The sequence below is a fragment of the Neofelis nebulosa genome, chromosome 7 (genome assembly GCF_028018385.1).
Source record: "Neofelis nebulosa isolate mNeoNeb1 chromosome 7, mNeoNeb1.pri, whole genome shotgun sequence".
Classification (NCBI taxonomy): Eukaryota; Metazoa; Chordata; class Mammalia; order Carnivora; family Felidae; genus Neofelis; species Neofelis nebulosa.
This window is the reverse complement of record NC_080788.1, coordinates 132,554,381-132,562,950: the sequence shown is the minus strand read 5'-3', so window position 1 is coordinate 132,562,950 and position 8,570 is coordinate 132,554,381. Positions and strand designations below refer to the sequence as shown.

At 46.7% G+C, this 8,570-nt stretch overlaps 1 long non-coding RNA gene across 1 annotated transcript; it reads right to left on the bottom strand.

Annotated features, from left to right (window-relative positions):
- Positions 1-4,864: 4,864 nt before the first annotated feature.
- On the bottom strand, positions 4,865-6,566 carry LOC131517601 (uncharacterized). The gene is made up of 2 exons (XR_009264679.1): positions 6,440-6,566; positions 4,865-5,566 (listed from the first exon to the last, which is right to left on the bottom strand). It is a non-coding gene; the product is annotated as an uncharacterized LOC131517601 (long non-coding RNA).
- Between the last annotated feature and the right edge of the window lie 2,004 nt (positions 6,567-8,570).

Genomic DNA, 8,570 nt, shown 5'->3' with positions numbered 1-8,570 from the left:
ATTAAAAAAAATAAATATTGGTTCCAATTTCTTGCATGTTCCCTGTAGTCTTCAGAACTGCCTCTTAGGGTTGATCTGGTTGGAGTCAGAAAACCCCACAGTGAATCATCTATATATACCCTAGTCTCTGCAGTTCGAGATATGCTTGGCTGATTTTCAACAGGGTGCCAGAAGCCTCATTATGCTTGGTTCTATCAGCAAGGTGCCATGTATTCTCACAAGTATGAAGTTAGATTATTAACATACAGATATTCTCTCCAAGGAGATAAAATGTACTGAAATTTGCTCCTGTAGTATAAAGATGAGCCAACTGTTATTTGTACCAACCTATGACAAATTTTTAAAAAATTTTAGATGGGCTTCTCAGTCTCCAACTTTTTTGTTTCAGTTGGGTAAAGCAAGGACCATCTTACCAGCACAGTATAAATTTACTTGCTACTAGTTTCAGTTATCTATTGCTGTGTAACAAAGTACCCCCCAAAGCATAGTGGCTTAAAACAATAGCCATTTCATTTCTTAGGATTCTGTGCACCAGGAATTTCGTGAGGTCATAGCAAGAACAGCTTGTCTCCATTCCTTGATCAGTTGAGATGGGTCAAAAGGGGCTGGCCAGGATGTCTTGACTACAGCCATATGACTGGAGGCACAGTTCTTGCTTTCAGCTGGATTTAATGGTTTTCTTCAACACGGTCTCTCCACGTGACTAGCTCAGACTTCCTTACAGTATGGTGGTCTCAAAGCAGTTGAACTTATTACATAAGTGGCTGGCTTAGCCCAAGCAAAAACGGAAGTTATCGGGCCTCTTGATGTTTATTCCCCTATAAAGAGAGAAATGATCCTTGACATTCGGGAGCTGACCAGGCACTATCACCTAAACCTAGGTGTTGCTAGGAGCTGTCCTGCACCACCTGGTGGACTGTGCTTTTTTTTTTTCCCCATTAAATATAAACATTTTCACTGAAGACTGAGATCAATCAAAGTCATTCTGTACCCAAGATGGAGCAAGACAAAGGAAAAAGTCCACTCTGTAGTCATGTCCAAAGGCAGACAAAAACAAGAACACTGTGGCTTATATGAGCGACTGCTGCTTCTTTACTAATTAGAACATAAACTTTATTCCATTCTTTCTGCCTTCTAGATAAAAATGATGAAGATACCCAGTCATATAATTACCCCTGCTTCCTGACAGCATCCATTCCAGGGCGAAGCCCCACTTCTTGGAACCGAAGCCTGTTTCCGATTCTGTGTCTCCCTCTCTCTGTCCCTCCCCCGTTCATGCTCTGTCTCTCTGTCCCAAAAATAAAATAAACTCTGTTTAAAATCACCTACCACAGACCCAGTCTCTACAATAAGGCCATTCTAACACCCTCTTGTTGAGACACTCCATGGCTCCCCCTGGTGTGCATTCTCTCTCATTGCAGCCAGTCAAAAAACCCAATTTCATTGGACGGCAGGTTTTACCCCTCCTGGTAGTCTTTGGCTAGCACTCCCAAAGGGTACAATGTCCCTTCCGTTGCATTATATTGGTTAAGGCAAGTCACAAAGCCGCCTCAATTCAAGGAGAGGGGAAACAGACTCCTCCTTCTTGTGGTTGGAGCAACGGGGGATACAAGGGACTGTGTGGCCATCTTTGGCAACAGAACTGTAGCACGTTCATTCATACTTTACAGAGAGCGGCTGAATCTTGAAAAATGTATGTGGGACACTGGCATTGCCACCTGCTTGAGCCATATTCGGTGATGAGGACTTGTTCAGCTAATAGAAGGATTCAGCCTCTCTTTACACTTTCAAAATATGACCTTCCTTCAGTGTTTTTGTTTTTGAAATAAGGGACGCTGCCTCCCATCTTTTCCTTCATCCAACGTGCTCCGCCCCCCACTGACCTTTGACAGCAACTTCTTGTTCTGGGGCAACTGTTGCCCTGCTGGTCACCTTCTGGAACCCTGGGACAAACGCCTTCGCTGGTTGTGTTGCTGTTATCCCCACTGTGCCTTGGAGAATTGGTGGGACCAAGGCTGCTTTCCTTCCACAGCTCCGTCTGTCCCTCCCAGGCACCACCAGCTACAAGGTTGGTGTATGAAAGAGATTTCAGCAATGGTGACGTGTAGCACAGAGGGAAGGCTGTCAGCAGTGTGTGGCAGCTGGGCACCCATGTGGCCCTGGGGGGGGTCATCATCGTTCACCTCTCTCTCCTGCCCTCCTCCCCCAGTGGGAGAATGGACGCTTTCCGATAATTTCCCTTGTCGCCCCCTTTAGTCTACGTACAAACAGCAAGCATACATCATGAATCACCCCAGGGTGAACTATGATAATCTGCTCGTGTAAGACTGTGGGTGTTTTTCTCTTCTTTTTGCTCATCTGTATTTTTCTACAATACAATATTGTTTTTGTAATATGACAAAAAACCCCAAACAAAACCAAGTCTCTTTTTAATTACAAACAAAAGAAGGGGATGTAAACAGAGAACCCTAATGATTCAGGTGTTTGGAAAGACTTTCCCCAGGAGTCTGAAATTTCTCATTACTTTGTGTTTAACCTTGCCAGCGAGTGTTTAGAATGTAGTATGGAAGGAGACAGTGCATTTTTTAATGTAAATGCTTAATGACTTTTTCAATACTTTTCGGACACGTGGTCAGAGAGCAAGTCCTAACAAAGACATGAGGTGTTGCCCGACTTAGTAATCAATGTAGTTAGTGAGCAACTTGAGGAAGAAAAGAGGTGACTGTGTTGGCTGCCAGCAATGGCAGAGATAATACTCTGGAGACTCAGAAAAAACGGCATCGTAGGAGTTGTCTGTGGAGGCAAGATAAAAATGAGGTCATCTTATAATAAGATCCTGCAGAGACTTCACCGTGGACAGAGTTCTATAAAGCCCCAACTCAAAACAAATTCTCCTGGAGACGAGAGATGTCCTGCTTCTACTGCTGAATGCCTTTTCCTAGCACATGGTCATTGAACTTCAGGGTGATGAAATGAGAACACAGGAGCGATTAGTACACATTCTGTCGGCACAATAAAAAGGGGCATCATGACGGTTTCCTCTCAAGTACCTTGCTTTTGACTCACTTTGTCACTCATTTGCTTTTTCACTTGCAGGTAATGAGGTGGAATGAAGGGTGTAAAGGCTAAGGATGGAGGTTTCCTAGTTTAGGAACTCACATAGGCACCTACCGCGTGCCTCGTCCTGGGCTATACGCTTTCCCACTGCTGGGAAAGACTTACGACAGCAATAATAACAACAACCATTTTTGATGCCTGTTGCGTGCCAATGTTGTGCTGTGTCCATTAGGATATTCAGGCCTTAAAACAACTCTGGGAGGTTCAGGCCAGTCCTATTACCTCTTCTTTTCTAGATACAGTGGCTGACACTCAGGAAGTAATTTACCCAAGGCCGCATAGCTAATATGAACCCATTCTAGGACATTAAACACAGCATTAGGGTCTCTTTACCCTCAGTCTTGGGGTATTTCCATTAACTTCATTGTGGTATCTCCTTGATTTTGATTATTAAACGTGCTTTGTTGTTGCTGTTGTTTTTGTTTTGCTCTGAGCAAGTGATATTTGCTGTTTTCATTTTGATTTTCTACTTGGGAGCCAATCTTTTCCTGGTGCGAATGTGGTAAACAGATTACGATGATTACAACAAAATCCTCCTATAATGCTCTTAAGTTTTCCCTCATCCTACACTGATCTATTAAATATCTAGCCTCATGCAAACCTAGGCAGTGATTCTCTCTCATAAGTGTTTTACTACTTATTGAATTTTCTCTTCTTGATCCTTGGGGCCCATGTTGTAAAAGAGCATCCACAGCAATCCGTTAGTGGGAACAAAACCCCTGAAGGTATGAAGGGCCACGCCATTTGGTATTGGCCTGACATTTTTTTTGTTTTCCCCTGGAATTCTCTTCCATGAATGATGCAGTTTGAAACAAATTCCCTCATAGCGAGCTATCTAGGGAAGCTCAGAGGAGAGCAAAAAAACGATGAAATGTTTTCAAAATAAGACCCTGGAGGAAGAGGTAAGAAGCCAAACATGTTCAGCCTTGTGTCAAGAAGACGTAGGGGAGAAATAACTATAAACGTGCATGCTGATGTAGCGGACAAAGTAAAAGGCAATTTGCCTCATTACAAGGGAGGGCAAAAGAACTAGGAAGGGGGCTAAGTTATGGTAAGGACATTTTAGCTTGAAATATGATACTCACGCATACTGAGGTAGCTTACTGAAGATTCTATTTCCACCCATTATCACTATTGGCGGTTTCCAATGTATTTGCCCCATATACGCACACTTTTGTATCAGGTTGACTGTGGCAGCACATAATGACTGGCGGTGGGATGCAGGGAAGGGGATTCTTGTGTAAATGGACAACGACGGTCTTGTCTTGTACCCAGCTTGAACAACTGAGCAAGGGTCAATGTTTGACTGGCTTGTCACTCCTATTTTATGGCTATAGGGCCATTGTCATCTATTTGGAAATCTATTGTGCTTCTGGCATCATCATCATCATCATGATAATAATCATAAACATTTACTGAACGCTTCTGAAAGTCAGGTGTTGGGCTAATGAGTGCCTCCCATGCATTTATTCATTTGCTTCTCACGATATGCCTGCGAGGTAGGAGTTATTGTTACTCGACACACCCCTGGCACTGGTTTCCTCACCTGAGAAGTGTGTTTCATAGTCATGGTGCAGCTGAGGGCATGAGGAGTACAGTAAAACCTTGGATCGTGAGTAACTTGCTCCGCGAGCGTGCCAAAGGTGAGCAAAACTTTCTAACACATTTTCACTTGATAAATGAGTGATGTCTTGCAGTACGAGTAGTACGTGACGCAGGACGTCCCGTGATCACCACTGAGCCAATGGTTCTTGAAATTCTCTTTGATACACGAGTGCTTTGGATGACAAACATGTTTCTGGGATGAATTATGCTCGCAAATCAAGATTTTCCTGCATTTAGCAAATAAAAGCCAGGTGTGCTACGTATCTTACAATGCGTGGGGCGATTTCTTGAAGTTGGCCAGCTCAGAATGCTGACAGAATAGCTCTAGAGACCATGTGAGCTCTAAAGAAGTCCCCAAGTGTCTGAGAAGCCTCTCAGCGCAGCTTTAAGGGGGCGTGAGCTCTTTCCTTATGATGGGGCATTCGGACTCTTATACCAATGGCAATAACTAAAGTGTACAAGCAGTAGAGGGTGATTATTGAAGCTTAAGGGGCCTGGGTTTTATCTATGGTGTCCAGTGATTCTTGGTCCCGACAGACCTCAAGAATCTTCTGGAAAGCTTTGAAATATACAGATTCCCTGGGCGCCAGCCTTGGAGATTCTGACTCAGTAGGTCTGAGGTGGACAGATAGCCCAGGAACCTTTTTGTTGTTGCTATTCTACGAGGGGATTCTAATGATCAGCCACTGGCCCCACTGCCCTGCTTCAGTCCATCCACTTGCACGTGGGGCTGTGAGTTCTTGGGGTTGCAGAGCTGGGCTTAGCACCCAGGTGTCCTGCTTCCTTCTCTCCCACTGCAAGACTCTGCTCCTTGCTTGCTGCTGCTGCTTTGTGTTGGGCCTTCCTAAGGGAAGAAAAAGAGAAAGTGAGAAAAGGACATCCTGCATTTCTAAGATACACCAATGGTTGCGTGTAATTCCCCCTCCCCCCATGGCCTCCACTGGGGGTTGGCTGTGCCTTTAGGTTGCAGGCCATTATGTTTTATGATGATTAGTGCAGGTCCAAGATTGATCATGAGCACAGGTGGAGTTTGCACCCACCCAGATAATTAGGGAAGCTCTCTAAATAAAAGCTGTAGCTCGAATACTTAATTATTAGGTGGGCTTGTGACTGTCAGGGAGTAAAGAGTTTACTTTTTAAGGGGTTGAGATGATGTCAGGAAGAAGAGTCAAAGGAGCCCTTTCAGCCGGGAAGTCAAACTGATGTCCCATTGGGAGAAGCCCAGAAGAAGTTGTTTTAATTTTACCCAGCACCTTCTGAGCTCCAGAGTGGCTGAGGGAGGAGTCCTGGTTGTATGAGCCTGTTTGTATAGAGGTGTGTTTGTGTGTGACAGCTTGGGGGAAGAGTTCACCTCATTTTAGAAATAAGGAAACAGAAACCCAGCAAGAGGTTAGACAACCTGCTTGGGTCCAGGGGCAGAGCTGGGATTTGAACCACAGCTGTCTGACCGCCACGCCTGAACTCAGACCTGCCGCGCTCCCTGGCCACACAGGGAAGGTTGTGTTGAGCCAGGGCAGCCAGAAAGAGCCCATCCAGGGGTCAGAACCCTCATGCTAACCTGAAGGTCATTTTCCCAGCCCCAGGCTTAGAACTCCATTTTCCGTTTTCATTCTCCTGGCTTAAATTCGGGCCTACCTCTGTCTGCTTCCGGAATTGTACCCACCTGCTCACCCTCCCCACGTCCCATACCCAGCTTAGCAGGGGTTCTGGTGCTCACCCCAGCATGCACGTGGGCCCGGTACCTCATCTGCAGCTTCCAGTCTGGCTTCAGCAGGGCAAGTGGGAGCTGCCAGCCCAGGGGTTCCGCGCCTCCAGATTTGCCTTCTCTTGTACGTGCACCTGTTCGGGAGACATGACCGAACGGACAGATGTTTGCCTCTGAGTCCCAAAGACCTTGGGCCTAAGGGAAACCAGTAGCAAAGTGAGATGCCCAGCTTCCCAGTTCCGGAGCCTGGGCTGAGGGGAGATGGAGGGAAAGGAAGGGCCGAGTTGGCAGCTGGGGCCGGGGGTGGCTTACGTAAACCCCAGTTAGGTTTGGAGGAGTTAGGATAGAGTCAAGTCCTCTAGTGCGGGGGCCACATTTCCAGCAGAGATTCAGGAGGTGTCAGTCCCCAGGACAGAGGTGACTGTGCTGGATGTCCACGAGGCGGACTGATCCCACCAAGCCCAGCGTGGCAGGGCACCCGCAGGGTCATCCTCCCTCACCGAAGAGTAAGGTGTCAGAGGCAGAGGGTCCTAGCCTCACAAAGGTCCCCAGACGCCAGCGTGACGTCAGAGCATCACGCTTCTGGGAGAAGGCAGGGGACATGGGAGATAGTGGGACCCAAACAGGCCTCGAAGTCAGGAACAAGGGCTGATGCTGCATTGAGCAGTGCAGACTGAGGACAGGTGTAGACCGAGGACGGGTGTAGACTGAGGATAGGAGCCTAGTTGGAGACGGGCGGGGGGTGGGGGGGGGCATGTCCTGACGCCGGTGTGGGCAGGGCATGAATGAGGTCCAGCCAGCCTCTTGTAGAATTTGCAACAATACCCTGGCCCTGCATAACCCCTCCCCCCCCCCCCCCCAAAACATAGCCACGACGCTGGGGGGACGAAGGGAAGGGAAATCCGGATCACGGGTTGAATGAGATTTCCTGCTAAAGCAATTAAGAGGATTCAAAAAAGTTACAGTTATGCTTTTTTTCCCCCCCCAAGCACGAGATTCTGAAGGGACAAGCCTTGCACTTTCATTGTTCCTGGGTTTTCTGCAGCCCCTGGAGCCCTTTGACTTCTGGGGCTGGGGAAGCAGAGAGACGGGTTCTCTGGATTCACATCCACCACCTTCCTCTCCTCCGGCCGCTTTGAGTGCTTCCCTGCCCCCAGGCAGGTTGCCGCCTCTGACAGCCCAACTTCCTCCTTTCGTGGGCCCCTAGGATTTAATCTCTGCGGGTTTAGCGTTAGTTTTGTCACTCCGATTTATCTGGTGGGATCACAGCCTGCTGCTCCTCCCTGAAAGGTACAAAAGCTACGGTCTATTAGGAGATGGAGGAGAGAGCAGTGACTTGACTGCTTCCGTCTGTACAGCCGAGCAGCTTAGCATTTGACTGATAGGTGTGTAAGCAAGAAAATACCGTGGCTGGATCCCCATGCTTCTGAGGAGTCCGATGACATACAAGATGCTGTGCTGTCAGTTGTATAAGTTCAGTTAAATTAATTGGTATCAATTCAATTTTTAATTAATTAACTAATTAATGATTCAAATCTGTGGAGGACCCATCGTGTGCTGGGTTCTGTAGCACTAATGCCCTAGAATCATCCATCCATCTATCTATCTATCTATCTATCTATCTTTCTTTTTTTTTTATTTTTTATTTTTTTCAACGTTTTTTAATTTATTTTTGGGACAGAGAGAGACAGAGCATGAACGGGGGAGGGGCAGAGAGAGAGGGAGACACAGAATCGGAAACAGGCTCCAGGCTCCGAGCCGTCAGCCCAGAGCCTGACGCGGGGCTCGAACCCACGGACCGCGAGATCGTGACCTGGCTGAAGTCGGCCGCTTAACCGACTGCGCCACCCAGGCGCCCCGATCTATCTATATTCTATCAGAGGAAGTTTCTGGAAGCAGCCCTCCAGATCGGCTTTGTATTTAGATTCTGACTTGTGCCTATTTCTCTCCAATTCAACCATATGAATCTGCAATATAGGAATCTAGTAGTTTTCTTCCCCTGGTAGCTTTCAATCCCGCCTTTAAAATGTATTAACAATTGCTATCGTTTGTTAGCACTAATCTGTGCATATTCTGAATGTGGCACTTCCCTTATATTATTTCATATACACCTCATAAAAAACTGGTAAGAAGGAATGATCAT